Source organism: Herpailurus yagouaroundi, unplaced genomic scaffold, assembly GCF_014898765.1.
Source record: "Herpailurus yagouaroundi ecotype Mexico unplaced genomic scaffold, PumYag 160, whole genome shotgun sequence".
Classification (NCBI taxonomy): domain Eukaryota; kingdom Metazoa; phylum Chordata; class Mammalia; order Carnivora; family Felidae; genus Herpailurus; species Herpailurus yagouaroundi.
This window is the reverse complement of record NW_024412401.1, coordinates 33,222,767-33,243,445: the sequence shown is the minus strand read 5'-3', so window position 1 is coordinate 33,243,445 and position 20,679 is coordinate 33,222,767.

Genomic DNA, 20,679 nt, shown 5'->3' with positions numbered 1-20,679 from the left:
CTGTCTGTGGGCTTGGACACTGGTGAGCTCTGTAATCTGATGGGCTACTTAATTTTCCCTGAGCTGCCTCTTACCTTAGACAGAGTCCTGATTTGGGGTGGTCCATGAGGCTGTGTCTGTCCTGGGCCTATGCTGGAGGCTGTGGACTGGTGAAAGAACCAGATATGGTCTTTCTTGCCCAATGCCTTGCCATTTAGTCCTTCCCCATTGCCCAGAATTGGGTTTCTAGCCTGGGGTTTGAGTCCCCTTGGGACTGGCAGGGCCTTGGTGCTGTGCAGGCACTTGGGCTCTTCCTGTAGAGAGAGATGCAGACTGGGGGCCAGTAGGTTGATGGTGCCAGTAGGCACATCTTGTTTGGCAGGCACAGTGTATGTGTGTTTTCCTGAATGCGAATTCTTTCAGTGGGTCTCACATTCTTCAGGTCGCCCAAGTCTCTACCACCCTGATCTCTTCATGCATACCTGCTGCTGCAACATCTTTTGCTTAATTAGCCAGTATTCATTTCTATCGCTTGCACCCAAAATACCTTTGACAAATACTAATCCTAAAATCCTGATGAGATTGGACAAGGAAACAGGAAAGTGACGTGCCCCACGTCACAGGCAGAAAGCTAGCACTGAACGTCAACCCTCTTGCACATTTGATCTTGAAGATGTCCAGACACCACGCCTGTGTCTAGCCCCTGACCCCCATCAGCTCCTTGCTCCCCACACCCTCAGCAACTTCCGTCTCCAGTTATAGCTTCGCTGCCCTTGCTGCCTGGTTATCTCCTCCGAAGTTATCCCTGTGTGCCAGAGGCTGTAAAAACACTAATCACTTAATACTTGACATGAATTTGTTCAAGCCAGTCACAGACACAACATTTAATTTTGGTGGGAAAATATGGATCAGTGACTTCCTGCCTAAAATGACCAACCAAACGTGTGTTTATTTCCTCTCCCTCGTAAGACTGCGTGATAGTGGAAGAATACAGATGTAGACTCCCACTGCAGATGAGGATGGTAGAGACACTGCAGGAGGCCAGAGATGTCTGCCTGATTCTAGAAGGAGGAAAGCGGATGCAGGGCAGGAAGGTTGTAGTCTGAAGCTTGCAAGAGGCTCCCAGTAGGGGAAGGTGACTTTCCTGTCCTGCAGAACAAGTAGGGTTTGGGGACTTGGAAATGCCAAGTAGAGGAGATCTAAAAGTGAAGTTTGTGGGACACAGTGGGATAGGGGAGGGGATGAGAACTGATGGTCTCTGAGAGCACAGTCCCCCTCCCTCTCCCTGCAGGTAGAGGGGTGAGCAGAATGGTCAGCCTCTAAGTATGACGTTCACAGGCAAAACACTGAAGAGCTCTTTCTGTGAGGGCAGTGCTGGTACAGAGAGAGGAGGAGTGTGGGTGAAGAGCAGGTCATGAACTTGGCCTGCATCCCCTTGTTCCTCCCCCAGAGCACAAGCCACACTTCGTGGAATCAACAGTTGATGCCTTCAGTTCTGCCTCAGTCCTATCCCACAACTTCCAGTTTCTGCATGGGCATCACACGTGGCCCCAGGCTGACTCCCTCTCCAGAGCCAAGGGACTAAGCCAGTCACAGAGCCACCATCTGCCTGGCCGCAATGGTGGGCCAGGAGCAAGCACGTGACCTCAGTGTGCTGGAGCTGAGGCACAGGCCTTTCACTGGGAAGGTTGACATGGGATTGGTATGGCCTAGAACTGCTGTGGCAACGTTTCTTACCAAGAAGCCAACTTGAAGCTGACCCATCAGGGAGCATGGAACTCGGGTAGCTGGTGCCCTGATGGTAAGTGACATCAGAATGAAACAGAGCCTAGAGCTCCCTCTACTGTCAGACGATGTTTCCAGGAGCCGATGCATTCAGCCTCCTCGTGACTCATCAGTGAGTGTATTGGCCACTTGCAACTGGGGACATTCCGCCTGTTTCCTTCTGAATAGTTGTGTTCCTCCAGGGCAGTTTGTGTGGAGGAGGGGCTGGGATTAGAGAGGGCTCTTATAATTGAAATTTTAAGACCAACACTTCATTTATTTACCAACAAAAAGGCTACTACATGGGAAGAATTTTTATCAAGATTTTAGAGAGTGTCAGGAAACAGTAAGGCTGAAGTGCAAAAACCTAAGAGTGTCTACTGGCCACTGTACTGTATTCTCTGGTTTAGATATTTGTCCCTGAGGTTGAAGTTGGAGCTCCTCAAGGGCAGGAAGTTTGACTTCCTCATCTTTGTTTTCTGCAAGCCCAGTGCAGGACACAGCACAGGGTGGGTGCTTAGTACATGCCTACCGAAATGACTTACTCTCAGTCTGGGAGGTAGAAGTTACAAGTATTTTCCCCATTTTACAGAGGAGGACACTGTGGCCTGGTGAGGCTAAAAATCGTGTCCCAGTTCAGCTGCCTGATAAATCAGTCTTGTGCTAAATCAAAGTCTTGTGATTCCCAAATGCCTCTTTGCCTTCGTCTCCTACCTTCCTGCAAATTACCGATTTCTTTAACCACGAAAAAAGATTGACATAAAAATCGTTTTCAAGTAACGATCAACACATATGGTATAATTTCATACTCAACTTGAGGTATAAAAGTTAAGAATGCCTGAGGTTGCCAGAGACATAAATAAGCAAGTATTAGAGTGACATCATGTAGTGAAATGCTACTATTTAGATGTGGCAAGCAGCCTGTCCTCGTCACTGCCTGTCTGGGCAGCCTGATCTCTTTTCCCCTAGTGTTAATTACCAAGTCTGCTCTAAGACTTATCTGCAGAAGATGGGTTTAAGCGATTAATTTTATTACAATACAAACTATTAATGATGTTCTACTTGACGTTAGGTGGGTTTTTTGTTTGATCCTACATTTTCCCGAAATGTAGAGGTTCTTGACCATGGGGAAGAGGGAGTGTGGGCCATTGGTTATGCTGGAGCTAGCTCTTAAAATGGCTTGTGAGAGCCCGTTTCCAAGCCATTTGTTAAGTTGTGATAGTAGCTTGAATTGGGCAGGGTGGGAGTATTGGCCCCCACAGAAATCAGCAGATGTTACAAATCAGGGTCCCCTCCACCACCGAGAGTTTGTTTATAGCAGGGAGCAGGAGAGTGCACGAGGCATGGTGGGCAGCAGAATCGTCTAGGGAGCTAGTTCCCCCAAAAAACCAAACAACAAAACTGGTGTGGACCATCCTCCTGGACTGAATCGGTAGATCTGGGGAAGCCCCTCAGAATCTGCAAGTGAGAGGTTCCCCTGGGGCCTGGTAAAGAAGCTGCTCAACAGTGTGCGGGGCCACACTAAGTACAGTGTAAATGTTCAGAAGTAAATCGGGAACTATGGCATAGGTGGGACAAGCCAAAGGTGCTGGGTGTCTGAGATGCTGCTCCTTTGGGTCATAATGCTTCTTGTTACCTATCTAAACTCTAGTCTCCCTCAAAGGCACAGCCCAATGTCTGCTTCTCTGGAAGGCGTTCCCTGACACGTCCAAGCAGGGCACTTGCTCCCTGAGCCCCTTTGCACTGCTGTGGCCCTTGCAGGTCTGCATTGCCCTCCTTTGTCTGCACAACTTGGTGGAAAGGGCAGCCTGTGTCTCTTCCACCTTTGAGTCCTGGTGCAGGCTTGTGTCTCGCATGGAGCAGGGACCTGGGGAAAGGTATGCTGTAGGTACTGCTCCAAGGCTCCTTAATTTCTACTTGCTAGGTCTTGACTTTTTTGTTCTTCCTTTCCAGAACTCTGCAAGATCTCTAAAGAAAATACAGTTAATGTAATTGGCCCTGTGATGATTAGATGCCAAGTAGACAAACACAGAGTCTAAGGAAACACACTTAGAATGGGTTTCAATGGGGCTGAATGAGGAGTTGATCTCCCACCCCTCCCTCTGGTCCCCACCTGTGATTGCCATGCTCCGATTCGCCCAGTGGGATAGTGTTGGTGCATCCAGTGTTAAGTCATACCTTCAGCCCCACCCAGCAGCAGTGAGGTGGAATAAAGTGATGAGAGGTGGGGCTAGCTGGCACTTACCTCCCTCCTTCTCCTCCTCTTCCTCCTCCTCCTCCTCTGGTGGTTATGCGGCCCCTCGAGGAGCTAATCTTCCACCTCCACTTGGAGGCAAGTGATTTGTGGATATTGCCAAGCTGATTCTAAAGTTTATATGGAAAAACAAAAGTCTCAAAAAAGCCACCCCAACAACGAGAAGGAAGAAAGACAATTTGAAGACCAACACTATCTGATTCAAGGACTTACTTATAATCAAGACAGTATGGTATTGGTGAAAGAATAGACAAATAGGTCAATGAAAACAATACAGAGAGCTCCAGAATAGATCCATACAAATATAGTCAATTGTTGACAAAAGAATAAAGGCAATTCAATAGAGAAAAGATAACCTTTTTAATAAATGGAGCTGGAACAATTGGAAATCTTTTTGCAAAAAAAAAAAAAAAAAAAAAATCTAGACACAGACTTTACCTTCCATAAAATTTAACTCAAAATGGATCATAGACCTAAACGTAGGACACAAACTTACAGAACTTCTAGAAGACCACATAGGAGAAAAGCTAGGTGACCTTCAGCTTGGTGATGGAATTTCAGATATAACACCAACACAGTCCACGAGAGAAACTATTGAGTTGGTAACTGTATTAAAATGAAAAACTTCTGCTCTGTGAAAGAAATTGTTAAGAGAATTAAAAGACAGGACTCAGAATGGGAGAAAATATTTGCAAAACATATATCTGATAAAGGATTTGTATCCAAAGAACTCTTAAAACACAGCAATCAAAAAACAACCCAACTAAAAACAGGCAAAAGGTCTGAATGAACACTTCACCAAAGAAGATACACAGATGGAAATAAGCATAAGAAAAGGTATTCAACACGATATACAAGGTACAAAATGGTGCATTCACTTTGAAAAGCCATTTGGCTGGGGTTTATGTTGTTATTGTTGTTTATTAAGCTAAACATATTCTTATCATATGATCTAACAATCATACTCCTAGATATTTGCCCAGTTGAATTAAAATTTTACATTTACGTAAAAACCTACACACAAATATAGCAGCTCTAGTCATAATTGCCCCAAACTGAAAGGAACTGAGATGTCCTTAGATAGGTTAATAGATAAATGGTTGTACATCTATACACCAGAACATTATTCAGCAATAAAAACGATGGACTTTAGCTAAATAAAATGTGTCATTATTGGTTCATCAATTATAAGAAATATGCCACTCTAAATGCAAAATGTAATAGGGAAAATGGATGGGTGGATGGGGGGGGTGATATGTGGAAACTTTCTGTGCTCTCTGCTCATTTTTCTACAAATCTAAACCTGTTTAAAAATAACTTAATTAAAAAATAATCTGTTGGGGCGCCTGGGTGGCTCAGTCGGTTAAGCGTCCGACTTCAGCTCAGGTCACGATCTCGCAGTCTGTGAGTTCGAGCCCCGCATCGGGCTCTGGGCTGATGGCTCAGAGCCTGGAGCCTACTTCCGATTCTGTGTCTCCCTCTCTCTCTGCCCCTCCCCCATTCATGCTGTCTCTCTCTGTCTCAAAAATAAATAAATGTTAAAAAAAAATTAAAAAAAATAATCTGTTAATTTAAAAAAAAATAAAACAAAAGACAATCTGTAGATCAGAAGAAAGTTTTTGCAAACCATATATCCAGGAAAGGACTAGTATTTAGAATATATAAAGAATTCTCAAAACTGAACAGTTAAAAGCAATCCAATTAGAAAATAGACATAAGGCATAAACAGATATTTCAAATGATATCATAAAAATGATAAAATGCATAAAAATGATATGCAATTGGTAGATAACCACATGAAAAGATATTCAGCATCACTAGCCATTAGGGAAGTATATGCAAATTAAAATCACAAGAAGAACTATCACACATCTGTCAGATTGGCTTTTAAGAAAAAATTGTGTCAATGCCAAAGCTGGTGAAGGTGAGAAACTTGATTGCTCATGCATTGCTGATGGAAATGTAAAATGGTACACTCCAGAAAATCGTTGTGCAGGTTCTTATAAAACTAAACATCCAAGTGCCATACCACCTAGGAACTGTACTTTGACATTTATCTCAAAGATACACAAATTCACCTTCACACAAAAACCTGTACACAAATGTTCATAACAACTCTATTCTTAATAGAAACCGGAGACGACTCAGATGTCTTTCAATGGTTAAGAAGTAAACTCACATGCATACCGTGGAGTACTACTCAGCAATTAAAGAAAAAATGAACTATTCAAACATGAAACAACTTGGGATGAATCTGCAGGGAGTTTTGCTGAGTGAAAAAAGCCAATCCTAAATGGTTACATACTGTATGATTCCATATAATTGACATTCTCGAAATGATAAAATGATAGAAATGGAGAACATATTAGTGATTATGACAGGGGTTAAGGATAGGTTGGTTGAGGGAGTTGTGTGTGGCTATAGAAGGAAATTCAAGAGGTCGTTGGGGGGGTGAAACTCTTCTGTATGTTGACTATACAAATGCCAGTATTATGTTTGTGGGTATTATGCTACAGTTCTGCAAGGTGTTACTCTTGGGGGAAGTTGGCTAAAAGGTACATGGGATCCATCTCTATTATTGCTCACACTGCATGTGAATCTACACTGATCTCACAATAAAAAATTGAATTGAAGATGAAGAGATGGGGCGCCTGGGTGGCTCAGTCAGTTAAGCATCCGACTTCGGCTCAGGTTATGATCTCGCGATTTGAGTTCAAGCCCCGCGTTGGGCTCTGTGCTGACAGCTCAGAGCCTGGAGCCTGCTTCAGATCCTGCGTCTCCTTCTCTCTCTGCTCCTCCTCCACTTGCACTCTGTCTCTCTCTCTCTCTCTCAAAAGTAAATAAACATTAAAAAAAAATGAAGAGATAGACTGAGAAAAAAGTATATCCTCATGCCCAGGCTTTACTTTAGACCAATTGAATCAAAATCTCTGTGGGTGGGATCAGGTATTAGTGTTAATTTCTAAGTTTTCCAGGTGGTTCCAGTGTGCAACCAAGTTTGAGAACCAATACTTTAGCCAGCTGTGTGGAGCATGGAGTATCAGTGGAGAGGCAGTGGAGAGGTCATGGGTTACACAGACCAACAACTCAGACCAGTTGTGTGGTCTTGGGAAAACCATTTAACCTCATTTAACCTCTGGCTCTTCATTTGTATAATAGTGGCTGCCTGTCCTTACTTCCCAGTGCTTTTCCAAAGATTGAGGAGAAAATGTAGGTAAGTATTTCATAAATTGTATCGTGCAAAATAAATGTTCTGGTCAATGTGCAATGTGTGTTGTACCTAGATGCAAATGTATGTGTGTTTAAATATGCACAGAATACCTGCTGCATGCAGCAGTTCTTATATTAATAGTCTCATTTAATCTCAGCAACAACCTGACAATGTAGGAATTGTGATTCTGATTTTGCAGAGAGAAGGAGCATGAGGCTCTTAGGGATAAATAATAACACTCTTGGTGTCAGGAGTATAAACAGATTCTGTCTCAGCAAAACTCCCCTGGTCATGGGTTTGCCAACAGAAGTGATTATCAAGGTAATTTAGGTGAAAAAGTCAGTTCCTACTTTCACTTCCAAGAAACACAAATGAATAAAATTCCTGTAAGGACAATTTTGGTTGAATTATCTGGTTAATAGTCTGAATTCTTTACTTCATTTTGCCAATATAGATGAAGCCAAGTGTGAGAGGGACACACAGGAGTTGAGAATAAGAAAGCACCTGGTTCCCAAATGATTTTTGCTTGACAGGTAGCCAGAAGACAGAGGCCACTGGGGAGAAGAACAGGCTAGGACCTGTGACATCCCATTAGTGAATGTTAAATCTCTCTTAATGCCTGTGTTTGATTACAAAGGAAGTTAAAAAATGCATGAAGCACAGAAAAGCCAGCTGACTCTGGCATCAGACTTCCACAAAAGGAAAAGAATACCAATGTAAAGGAGAAGGAAGCTACCATCTTTTTGTGTGCTGGTTATAAATATAATTAATTAAGCTACTGGAACATTTGTCAAACTAAGTCTAAGAGAGATCAGTTCCAGTATATTGGAGAACTGAGGCAGATTTATGTTAAAAAGTCCACATATGCAACTAGAAATGTCTTGATCACTGGTGTGCTTTTTGGATTAAGATAGTTACTTGATTGACCAGCTGCGTGTGTATAAATAGAGACTAAGTAATTCAAGGTCTTCCACCTCTTAGATGGATTTGGAACAAGGGATCAGTGTCACTATTGGCCACCTGGCAGTTTTTCTAATGCTCTAACATGAATTTGAAGTTTTGTATGAATCAGCCACCATCTTTCTACCTCTAAGGATGTTTTTCCATCCATGCCACCATCTTTCTACCTCTAAGGATGTTTTTCCATCCATGTTAGTCTCTGGTTTTATGTGGTGGTTCCCAAGTAAGTTTTTAAAGTTCTGGCTAAATAGATTGAAAGCAATTTACCAGATGAATCTTCAGAGATTAGGGAAGGGGAAGGTGAAGACTGATCAGGAGAATATTTTGCAGCCTGTTCCTTTTTTCCTTTTGAAACCAAGAAGGAACCTTCCTACTGACTGACCCAAGTTGGAGAAATGGCCAGATGCAGTCCTGACCAGAGGATGCATTAGCCGTGAAGAAGCTGGACATGGCATCGCACCATTCTTGGGTCTTATTTTCCCAAACCCATGAAATGTTTACAAAGTACATGGAAAACCATCTGATAATCTCAGGTGAGCTTCCTGGCATTGGGCTGAGTCGTTGTAGATTGGGGTTTCCACAGGGGCATCCACCATCTCGAGGCCGTGTCTGCTCCTGTCTCCAACGGATATTCCCCTCTGCTCTCCTTGTTCCCCTCTGCCTGGCTAACAGGGAATACCTCGCTTTTCTTACCTTCTCAATTCTTTCTCCCTCTGCATCTGAAGTTTTATGTCATCCTGGTTCATAAGTTGCCAAATGTCATGCTATTCCTTAGGAGGCAATTAGTAGCTTTCAGTACTTAAAACTATTGAAAAATCAAATTAGATACAGGCTTTGTATTTCTCTAGCACTAGGTTAGAAATGCTGATGTTGGTACTAGTAGTCATGTTTAACAACTGTGCAGCTTTTTTCAGTTACAAAGCACCTTCCTCGTGACTTTCTATCCTTATAAGTAGCCTAGAAGAAAGAGGGGTGCGTGGGTGTTAACCATTATTCTCATTTTATAGATGAGAAAAGTGAGGCTCAGAGACAGGTTGAAATTAGTTATTGTGCACATAGCCCTGCGTCTGGTGCATTGGTGAGGGGGGTGTATAAGAGATATGTGATTTCTCACAGGAACGTTAGTAAAAAATACCGTGGCAGAGTCAACCATTCACTGAGCATCTAACTTTCATTCAGCATGGTGAACTGGCCCAGGCTCTGTGCCAGCCCCTGGGCTGGAGGAGGGAGGAGATCAATGGGACATGAAGATGAATAAGCCCTGCTGTGAAGTCGCTTATGGTTTCATGGGATACGGTTGCCAGATTTAGCAAGTTAATGATAAGGATGCCCAGCTAAGTTGGAATTACAGCAAACAAGGATTTGTCAGTATAAATACGTCTTATGAAACTTCATCTGGCAGTATTTTACATGGAGGAAGATAGACTAAAAGTCTGAAACTATCAAGATAATAGTGGGGGCTCCGGGAAGATTTTCTGGAAGAAGTAATGACTAACTTGGGTCTGGAAGGTGGAAGAGACCACAGGAAATGGTCAAAGGAGGCACGATAGAGTCTGGTGAGTTTAGGGAATGGTGTTACTTATCATTTTGATCTTATTTTTCTCGTTTATAAGATGGGGACAATAATAGCATGTCCCCTGTAAGGTGGTTGTGGGAGTGAAATGGGTTTATATGTGTAAAACACTTATGACAGTGCCTGGCACAGAGTAAATGTTGTATGTGTATCTGCTCCAGTGAGCGTGATGGTGAAATCAATTAGGACAGTGGAAAGATGAGGAAGAGGAAGGGACTTTCCAGAGGTTCAAGTGACTACAATCAACTGACCGGAGGAGCAGAGCAAGCATTCCTAGTGGGGGTGAGTGGGAAAAGCTTGAGCCTGGGAAGAGGTGAAGAGTAGGTTTGGGGGAAGGTGACCAATTCCACGTGCACCTGTGTTTGTGGTGCCCTCTCCAGGTGGAGAGATGTGGCTGGAACCCAAATGCAGGCTCAAGGAACAGAGCAGGGTCAAGGGTAGCGCTTAGAAGATTACAGACTGGAGGTGAGGAAAGCCAAGGGCATGAATGAAATCACCCAAGGGCGGCCTCACTGATGTTCTACTTGCAGCACACAGATTTTTTTTTAAATATTTTTTCCATTTTTTTAAATTTAATTTTTTATTTTTTAAAAATTTATATCCGAATTAGTTAGCATATAGTGAAACAGTGATTTCAGGAATAGATTCCTCAGTGCCCCTTACCCATTTAGCCCATCCCCCCTCCCACAACCCCTCCTGTAACCCTCAGTTTGTTCTCCATATTTGTGAGGCTCTTCTGTTTTGCCCCCCTCCCCGTTTTTATATTATTTTTGTTTCCCTTCCCTTATGTTTGTCTGTTTTGTCTCTTAAAGTCCTCATATGAGTGAAGTCATATAATTTTTGTTTTTCTCTAATTTCACTTAGCATAGTATCCTCCAGTTCCATCCACGTAGTTGCAAATGGCAAGATTTCATTCTTTTTGATTGCCATGTAATACTCCATTGTATATACATATATATACCACATCTTCTTTATCCATTCATCCGTCGATGGACATTTGGGCTCTTTCCATACTTTGGCTGTTGTTGATAGTGCTGCTATAAACATGGGGGTGCATGTGTCTCTTCGAAATAGCACACCTGTACCCTTGGATAAATGCCTAGTAGTGCAATTGCTGGGTCGTAGGGTAGTTCTATTTTTAGTTTTTTGAGGAACCTCCATACTGTTTTCCAGAGTAGCTGCACCAGCTTGCATTGCCACCAACAATGCAAAAGAGATCCACTTTCTCCGCATCCTCGCCAGCACACAGATTTTTTTAATGTCTATTTATTTTTGAGAGAGACAGCGAGAGTGAGCAGGGAGGGGAAGAGAGAGAGTGAGATAGAGAATCCCAGTAGGCTCCGTACAGCCAGTACAGAGCCTGACAAGGGGCTTGAATTCACAAACTGTGAGATCATGACCTGAACTGAAATCCAGAGTCAGGTACTCAACTGACTGAGCCACCCAAGCACCCCCGGCACAGAGATATTTTAAATGTTTAATGTGATTTACATTCACTAAGGAAATTCCATAAAAACTAAGGCAACTATGAAGAGCCCCCAAAATTGCAACGCCACATTTATGTGTGTATGGAGACATGTGCTGTCTGTGAAAGGAGGGATCCGCTGAGAACAGAGATCCCTGGACACAGTAGGAGGAAAACTCACTTTTTACTTTACAGCTTTTTGTGCCTTTTGATTTCCCCCAACCAAACATGCCATCTGCTCAACTTATTTTTAAGAAAAGGAGAAAAACTAGAAATTGTGGTAACCTATTGTAAGAGCCTGAAAAAGGTGCTCCCATTTACATTTCATTCTTTCTTTTGTCCTCTTAGAGTGGGTTTTTTGGACAGCTATGGCTTTGGGCATAGCTTAGAAACAAGGATTTATGCCTCAGGACATCTCTTGTTTTGGGGTGTGTCCACAAAGTCTTAGCTTAAGAAGAGAAATAACTACTTTAACCATTGCATACATTGTTCATGTCTCTCAATGCCTGCTGTCTACCTCAGTCTCTCTGCAGACTTGGATTATGGGGACAATAGTCAACACTATGTCAAAACTCCTTTGACATCTGGCTGAGACTGGCCCAAACAACTGCGAGCCCTGGGTCCCAGTCCCCAGGAAGTGTACGGAGTTAGTCTCTTTGGAAACCTTGGATTTTCACACATTGAGTAATTGACATAGGATAAATGAATGAGAAGCAAAGAGGTATCTTTTCTCTTTAGTTACTGCTGAGGTGTTCCACATAAGAAACAAGCAAGAAAAGGTCATGGACAACTGGGGGATTGGAACAGGAGTCTAGAAATGATCTGGTCAGTTTTTTTAAGATGAGAAAATAGAGGCCCAGGTTGAGAAGCAGCTTGCCCAAGGATATGTAGCTGATGAATACAGGAGCTGAGACCATTGTGAGATTCCCCAGTATTTGGTCCAGCACTCTCTCCACACCACTCGATCTTCTAGTTGAGCTACGTGCAGCTCGGCACACCTGAAGCCTTCACAATGTGTACTTTTTAATCCTTTAAGAATCGCTTAAAGGGGAATGGACATGTCTGTGGGTGCCACAGGAGCATACTTTTTGCAGAAACAATGTGATTGTGCTGTCTCTACAAAGAGCAGGAATGAGTCACCTCCAGGAACAGGCAAGCCAGAATCTCTCACCACACTGGAGGAAAAGGCCCCACACCTCAAAAATCATGTCTTCAGAAGACAGCTGGGTGGTGCTTTGGAAAGAGCCCTGTCCCTGGTCTGAGCTCCCATGGCTTCCTCTTTGGGCCCCAGTTTTTCATCAGAGTTAGAGAGCCCAAATGGCCAATTGTATCTCACCAGAGGGTCCAAGGACATTAAGGAAGTTTCCCCTAGCCGAGCTCCAATTTAGTAAATGGTAAAGCTTCACAGCTAGACCAAGAACAAGTCAAGTGTTGTTGAAGAAGAGTAAAGCAGAAGGAAGCCTGTGGCAGAGAATGATAGTGGTTTAGCAAAACATTTCTCTACTTTGATAAGATTTGCAGCTGGGCACATGGCTGTGCAGTTGGAGACTGCATTTAGCAGCCTCTCTTGCAGCTAAGTGTGGCCATGTGACTAAATTCAGGCCAATGAGGTGTGAACGGAGGTGTTACATGCGACTTCTGGGTCATCTTCAGCTTAAAACAGATGTCCTCAGCAGCTTTCCCTCTCCTCATCCCTTGAGCTGGACATGAATGTGCCTGTGACCCAGCCTTGTCCATGCAGACAAGGATAATGCCCTTGACGGGTGATGGCAGAGCAGTAGGATGAAGAGAGCCCGGATTCCTGAATGGCCACATAGAGAAAAGCCCCTTGCCAACCTGGACCTCAGGGCCATTAGTGACAGAAATCTCCATCTTCTTTAAACTACTATATTTTGGGGGTCTTTTGGACACAGAAGTTTATCCTTTTCTCTGACTTTATTGGGGCGAGCATAATAGGAAATGGGTGATATTTTGAGCAAAACTGGAAGGACTCTAGGCCAGAGCAGGTAGAAGTCCCTCCCTTTTGGAAAATTACTAGACTGGGCATGGAATTTCTCTGTAGGGCTATTGTCCATCACTTTTCCTTTTCTGACAGTTTCCTGAGTAAGCAAATCAGCTGTTTCATATAACCCTTATAATAATCCTGTGAATAGGGTTTTCTCCCATCTTCAGGCCGAGAAACCTGAGACTCAGAACATGGCAGTAACTTGCTCAAGATCATACAGTTAAACATCATGGGAAGATGATTTGAACTTGGGTCTCTGTGACTCCAGGGTCCAGGAGCTTTGCTCTGTGGCATGCTGTGCCCCACCCCCCATAAGCCAGAATATGTTTCTGAAAATAGGTGCTCACTATGCTTTGGTAGTTTTAAAGTCTTAAGTTCATAAATAGAAAGGGCTTGGTTGTTTCATACAGGTAGAGGCTGGCAGGAAACTGAAACAAGCTGTACCCAATTTAGAAAAGTGATCTGACAATTCATTTACATTCCTGTTGTTTGGAACTGAGACCATATTTTTCCATAGAATCAATGTGATTCATGGTGACACATACCCAGGCTAGCTCCCAGACACCTTTATAACTCATAGTCTGAGTTGTGGGTCTAGAGAGCAAGGAAAGAGAGTCATGATAGTGATGATGGTTCTCCGATGACCGGATGCCTCATGCCCACTCTGCCCTAGGCTTCTGGCCTGTCTTCCCTACCAATTTCTACCTCCCCTACATTTCAGCCAAATGCCCCAACTCCTTAGTCTAGCTCATTTCACAAAGGAATAAATTAGAACGCAACCTGATTGAACTAATTCACGCTAATATGCTTGTTATCTAAGAAAATCTATGCCATTCAGTAGGGTGGACTTAGAAAAAATTGCTTTCTGTTCAGTGTATTTTCTTATAATGCACTTGTAGTCTATGAGCATGCTTGGATCAGGTCAAAGAATTAGTATCTTATTGACCACACACTTCTTTCTAAAATTTTTTAATGTTTAGGGGCACCTGGGTGGCTCAGTTGGTTAAGCATCCAACTTTGGCTCAGATCATGATTTCATGGTCTGTGAGTTCAGGCCCTGCATTGGGGTCTGTGTTGACAGCTTGGAGCCTGGAGCTTGCTTCGAATTCTGTGTCTCCCTCTCTCTCTCTTCCCCTCCCCAGTTCATTCTCTCTCTCTCTCTCTCTCTCTCTCTCTCTCTCTCTCTCAAAATAAAAAAAAAAAGAAATAAAAATAAGAAAATATTAAATAATTTTTAATGTTTATTTATTTTTGGGGGGAGAGAAGAGTCTGAGTGGGGGAGGGGCAGAGAGAGAGGGAGACAGAGAATCTGAAGTAGGCTCTGCATTGTCAGTGAGGAGATAGACACAGTGTTCAAACTCAAGAACCGTGAGATCATGACCTGAGCTGAAGGCAGTCGCTTAACTGACTAAGCCAGCTAGGCACCCCTCTTGCAGACAGATTAAGTTTCATAGGGAAAGGCATAAGTAATATCTTAAAAGAGAGTGAAGTGGGGAAACAATTTCAAAAGGCAGTTAAGTACATAGCTACCTAGTTCAATTGCTAGAAGACTGGATTGTATTTATGGAGTTTGGAAAGCAAAGGAGTGATCTGGAAACACAAGAGCTATGCTGTAAATCTGCTTTGTTCCACATCAATCAAAATTTGGTGTCCATTCTGAATATTTTAAGCAGGAAGACATTTTAATATGTTAAATCTTATCAAATTTTGCTTACCAAAATAGTGATGAGTGTTGGGGGAACTGGCTCTGGTTCTGGGCCTCTAGGTATATAGAACACTCCGGAAATGATGCACCTGGAAAACTACCGTTTCTTAAGCCTTAAGAACTTGAGTTCAAGAACTTATCAGTGGAGCTTTGAGCTGGGATAAGGAAGTGGGCATCACAAAGCTGCTGACACTGCTGGCAAGGCCAATGCCAATGCCATGGCTACCTTGACACATAGAAAGCTAAACAGGCGCTAGTGTGCTGCTGCAGAAAATCTTGGTGTCTTCGTGGTTGTGTTTATCTTTTTTTTTTTTTTTAAGTATGCTCTATGACCAATGTGGGGCCTGAACTCACAACCCTGAGATCAAGAGTTGCATGCTCTACAGACTGAATCAGACAGGTGCCCCATGTTTATCTTATTTTCGCCTCATCAGGCTCCTACAAGCATATCTAATTGGTAAACAATATTTGCATCCAGAACCTGCAAAGGAGTGTGTGAAGTATAGTTTTAGCTTTCTGTCTCTGCCATACAGGAAGGCACTTTAGATCTACATGGTCCAGTAGAACTTTCTGTGATGAAGGAAGTGTTGTTCTTCATCTGTACTGTCCAGTACAGTTGCTGGATGTGGCAACTGAACACTTGAAATGTGGCTAGGCAATTGAGGAAGTAAATTTAAATTTTTATTTTGTTTTAATTAAAATAATTTAAACTTAATTTTGAAGAGTCACATGTATCTGGTAGCCAAGGTATTGATTACTGTGGATCCAGAAGGAGGATGGAATGGAGGTGGAAGGAGCAATTCATAGGATCCATAACACTGATTATAATCCTTGAAAATCACTGTGGAGGGTAACCCTCATGGCCTCTATTTCCACACCTGTAAAATGAGGGTAACTTCTTCAAAGTGTAATGTTACAGTAAGGTAGCTGGGAAACAGCTCGTGGTTAGTAATAAATTCAGGACCATGAATACCAGGGGGCTGTGGTAAGAAAGATTATCCCAGGCGATAAAGATAAATACCCTTGAAACTAGGATCTGGCACAGTACCCTTGACTCTTTTCAAAGTGTACATTTCTAAGAGAAAGCTGGTGATGTGTTCTTGGATGAACTTGGCTTCTTTGTAGCCTGGACTTCTCTCCTGAACTCCATGTCCATGTATCTGTCTACTGGATGGCCCTACCTGGATTCCCAACAGTTACCTCAAATTCAGCACGTTTATCCATCCACCTTTCCACCCATCCATCCATCCATCCATCCATCCATCCATCCATCCACCTTTCCATCCATCCATCCATCCATCCATCCATCCATCCATCCAACCATCTGTCCAAATATACACAAACATGTATTATATGCTACCATATACAAATTAATGAGCTAGACATTTGGAGTATAATGTTGAACAAAAAAGATAATACCTCTTTTTTGGAGCTGATAGCTAATAGGAAAGGCAGAGAATAACAGGCAGTGGGGCAAGTGGAAATACACGGTGCAATGGGAATACCTTGGAGGAGCACCAGACCTAGACCAGGAACTGCCCAGACTGTCAGAGAAGCCTCCCTGGAGAAGGAAAAAATTGGGATCTAGCCAAAACAGGCAGAGGGGAGCACCAAAAGCAGAGGCCCAGAGGCAAGAAAGAATGCAACACATTCCAGGTGGCAGAGAAGGTCAGTTAACTAGAGTATGTGAGGGACTGGTGTAAGATGGGGTGGGTAGAGACAGATGATACAGGATCTTGAAAGTCAAGCTAATTGGACTTTATGCTAAAAGCACAGGGGGGCATAGAAAGATTGTAAGAAAGGTATTTGCTTTTTGGGGAAAAGCTCTGTTACCAACTGAATTGTGTCCCTCCCCCAAATTCATATTTCGAAGCCCTAACCCTTGATTTGGAGATGAGGCCTTTGGGAGATAATTAGGAATTAGGTTTTTGGTGAGGTCTTGATGTCATGGGACCCTTATGATGGGATAAGTGTGCGTATAAGAAAAGACCCCAGACAGCTTGCTCTTACTCTCTCTTTCTATCATGTGAGGACACAGCAAGATGGTGGCCTTCTATTGGGGCACCTGTGTGGCTCACTCTGTTATGTGGCCAACTTCAGCTCAGCTCATGATCTCGCGGTCCGTGAGTTCGAGCCCTGTGTCGGGCTCTGTGCTGATAGCTCAGAGCCTGGGCCTGTTCTGTTTCTGTGTCTCCCTCTCTCTCTGTCCCTCCCCCATTTGCACTCTGTCTCTCTCTGCCTTTCAAAAATGAATAAATGTTAAAAAAAAAAAAAAAAAAAGATGATGGACTTCTACAAGCCAGGGAAAGAGTTCTCACCAGAAACCAACCATGCTGGCATCTCCACTTCTAGCCTCCATAACTCTGAGAACTACATTTCTCTCGGTTAAGCCATCCAGTCTATGAGATTTTGTTATAGTAGCCTGAGCTAACTACTTTGAGCCCTCTGGTTGCAATGTGAATGAATTCTCAGAAAACAAGTCTGGACTCAGGGAGACTGTTGGAAGCAGGAGGTTGTTGATGTAACTCATAGATGAATGAGGGTAGTAACACAAAGGTAGTCACAATAGAGAAGGAGAGACGAGTGCAGGTTATGGAGATAAATATAGATTTCTGACTTGGGCACTGGGTGCATATTGGTGCTAAGGTAGGGAACACAAGAAGAAAAGTTGGTTTTGAGATGGGGAGATGAATTAAATTTTGAATGTGATAGGCAGAATAATGGTCTTCCCAAAGATGTCCACGCCCTAATTCCAAGAATCTGTGACTATCACCTTACATGATAGAAGAGATTTACAGATGTGATTAAAAGATGCAGAGGAGCACCTGTGAGGCTAAGTCAGTTGAACATCCAACTCTTGATTTCAGCTCAGGTCATGATTCCAGGGTCATGGGATCATGCCCCACATTGGACTCCATGCTGAGCATGGAGCCTGCTGAGATTCTTTCTCTCCCTCTCTCTCTGCCCCTCTCCTCTGCTCATGCTTTATAAAACAAAAAATAATAAGTAATAAAAAAATAAAAATAAAAGATGGGGAGATTATCCTGGATTAGCTGGGTGGGCCCAATCCAATCACAGAATCACTAATATGGAGAACTTTTACTGGCTGGGTTAGAGAGATAAGATAGATCAGATAGAGAAAAAGGGAGGGAAGAGCTGAGCCCTCCATTACTGGTTTTGAAGATGGAGGAAGGGGGCCCCAAGCCAAGGAATGTGATAGCCCCTGGACGCTGGGAATGATTCTCAGTTGATAGCCGGCAAAGAAATGGGTACCTCAGTACTACAACCACAAGGAACTAGCTGAATTATGTCCAAAACCCAATGAACAGGAAACAGATTTTGAGCTAAAGCCTCCAGAGAGAAATGTAGCCTCATGACACTTCAGTTAGTCTAGTGTGAGATCCGTACTGGACGCCTGACCTGCAGACCTATAAGGTAATACATTTGTGCTGTTTTAAGTTCCTACATTGGTGATAATTTGTTAGGGTAGCATAACAAACAAATATTGGCCCTCACCTGCGTGGTTTGTAGGCACACCAGTTGGCGTGTAGTTAGGAGCTTAAGTCACACTGGTAATTTGAACAAATGTATAAAGAATTTGTAAAGAACTGTTAACGAGTAAAAGGTGATTAACAGATAAGAAAGAGAATTCTAAAGAATATAGAAATAGCAAATATAGGGAGCAGCCAGTACCTCTAGGGCTGTGAGAAAGTACCCAGGGAAGAACAAACTTAGCCAGATCTTGCAAGGTGGGAAATTGATTGGGATTGTTTAGTTTGTGATGTAATAGCTTTGGATCAGTGGACAAAACAAGCAAGCCTTGATGAACAATAGTTAGTCCTGAAGAGTAAATAATTTTAGTTGTTTTGTATTGTAATCTTTAGGAGTAAAGCATTTCCTGGAATGAATAGCTACATTAGTTTTGCTTGTTCTCAATATTGTTTAACATAGCAATAGAAAATATGCAGGTCCCAGTATTATTTTAATGCAGGTACGGAAAAATATGTTGGTTTAAATTTCCATTACCTTTGCTATTCTCATGGGAAGAAAAGATACCCTCATTGCTGTTGTATTTTATGTTTCACAAATGAGTTGAAGAGCTTTTCATATATAGTTCTGTGCGAACTCCTGTGAATTAATCCTTTTACTGATTGGTTTGTAAGAATGTGGCATAAAATATATTCTTTATCATTTGAGCTCTGATTTTTCCCAGTGTGTCATTTGTTTTTCGCTTTGTTTTTACCTTTTGTTTTAATACAGAAATATTAAACCTGTTTATATTGAACTACAAATGAGTCTTTTCTCTTTAAGATTTCTGGGTTTCAGGTTATGCTTTAAAATGCCTTTCCAGATGCACCTGATTGTTACCTGTGCCTGCTTCCACGGAGTGAGTGTGAAGGGATGAGAATGCTTATGCTGTGGAATTTACACATTTATGTGTTCTTTGGATTTATTATAAAAACCATCCTCTACTATTATGCTTTTTAAAATATGTTTTTCGGGGCGCCTGGGTCGCTCAGTTGGTTAAGTGTCTGACTTCAGCTCAGGTCATGGTCTCACTGTTTGTGAGTTCAAGCCCCTCATTGGGCTCTCTGTTCTCAATGCAGAGCGCACTTTGGATCCTCTGTCCCCCTCCACGGCTCTCTCTCTCTCTCAAAAATAAATAAAGATAAAAAATATTTTTTTCAAACATAGTAATGCTTTTCCCATTCCAAGATGATAATCTTATAGAGCTTTTTATGTTTAAAAAAAATATATGCTTATTTAAGGCGAGAGTTATAGCCAGTTTTCCCCCCAAACAGCTAAGCAATTGCCCCAACTTTGTTGAATATCCCATCTTTTCTCCCTGATTTGCCATACCACCTTCATAAGATGCTAAATTTCCATACACATTTGGGATGATTTATGGACCATTCACATTCCTGTATATTTGTGTCAATACCATACTTTTTAATTAATTTATTTTTAAAAATGTTTATTTTTGAGAGAGAGCAAACATGGGGGAGGGGCAGAGAGTGAGGAAGAGAGAGAATCCCGAGCAGGCTCCATGCTGTCTGCTCAGAGCCCGACATAGGGCTCAATCCCACAAACCACAGGACCATGACCTGAGCCGAGATCAAGAGTTGGACGCTCAACTGCCTGAGCCACCCAGGCATCCCCATACTGCTTTATTTACTTTATTAAAATGTTTTAATATCTTTGGGCCACTTTCACCCTCCCCCTTTATTACTATTATTTGTCAGAATATCTCCGACTGTATTATGACTTTCTTCTTTTTATATTAATTTTGGTAATATTTGACCCAAACCGCCACAAATCATGTTGGTGTTTTCATTATAATTGTAATGATATATAGATTTAGGGAAAACAGATATCTTCATAATCTTGTATCTTTCCATCCTAAAATAACGTGTATCTTCCTGTCCAAAAATAAATTTTCTCTCCTTTAAGTCCCTAAGTAGAATTTTAGAAACTCATGACTTTGTGAAATTTTTTTTTTTTTACTAAGCTGCTTTTATTCTTTTATTGTTTTATAAGGTCTCTTGGCTTTTCCAATTTTTCTGAGTCTCTATTTTAGGCATGTAGTTTATAGACAGACAGCCTAGAGTGTGGTTTCATTTTTTGACGCAGTCTGAGTTTTTCATTTTCTAAGGATTTTATTTCCCTTTCATGTAGTGCTATCACAGATGTTTGTTTGGCTTCTGTATTGTTATTTCAAAAAGCCTTAAGTCTGTTTGGGCTATTGTAACACAAAGACCATAG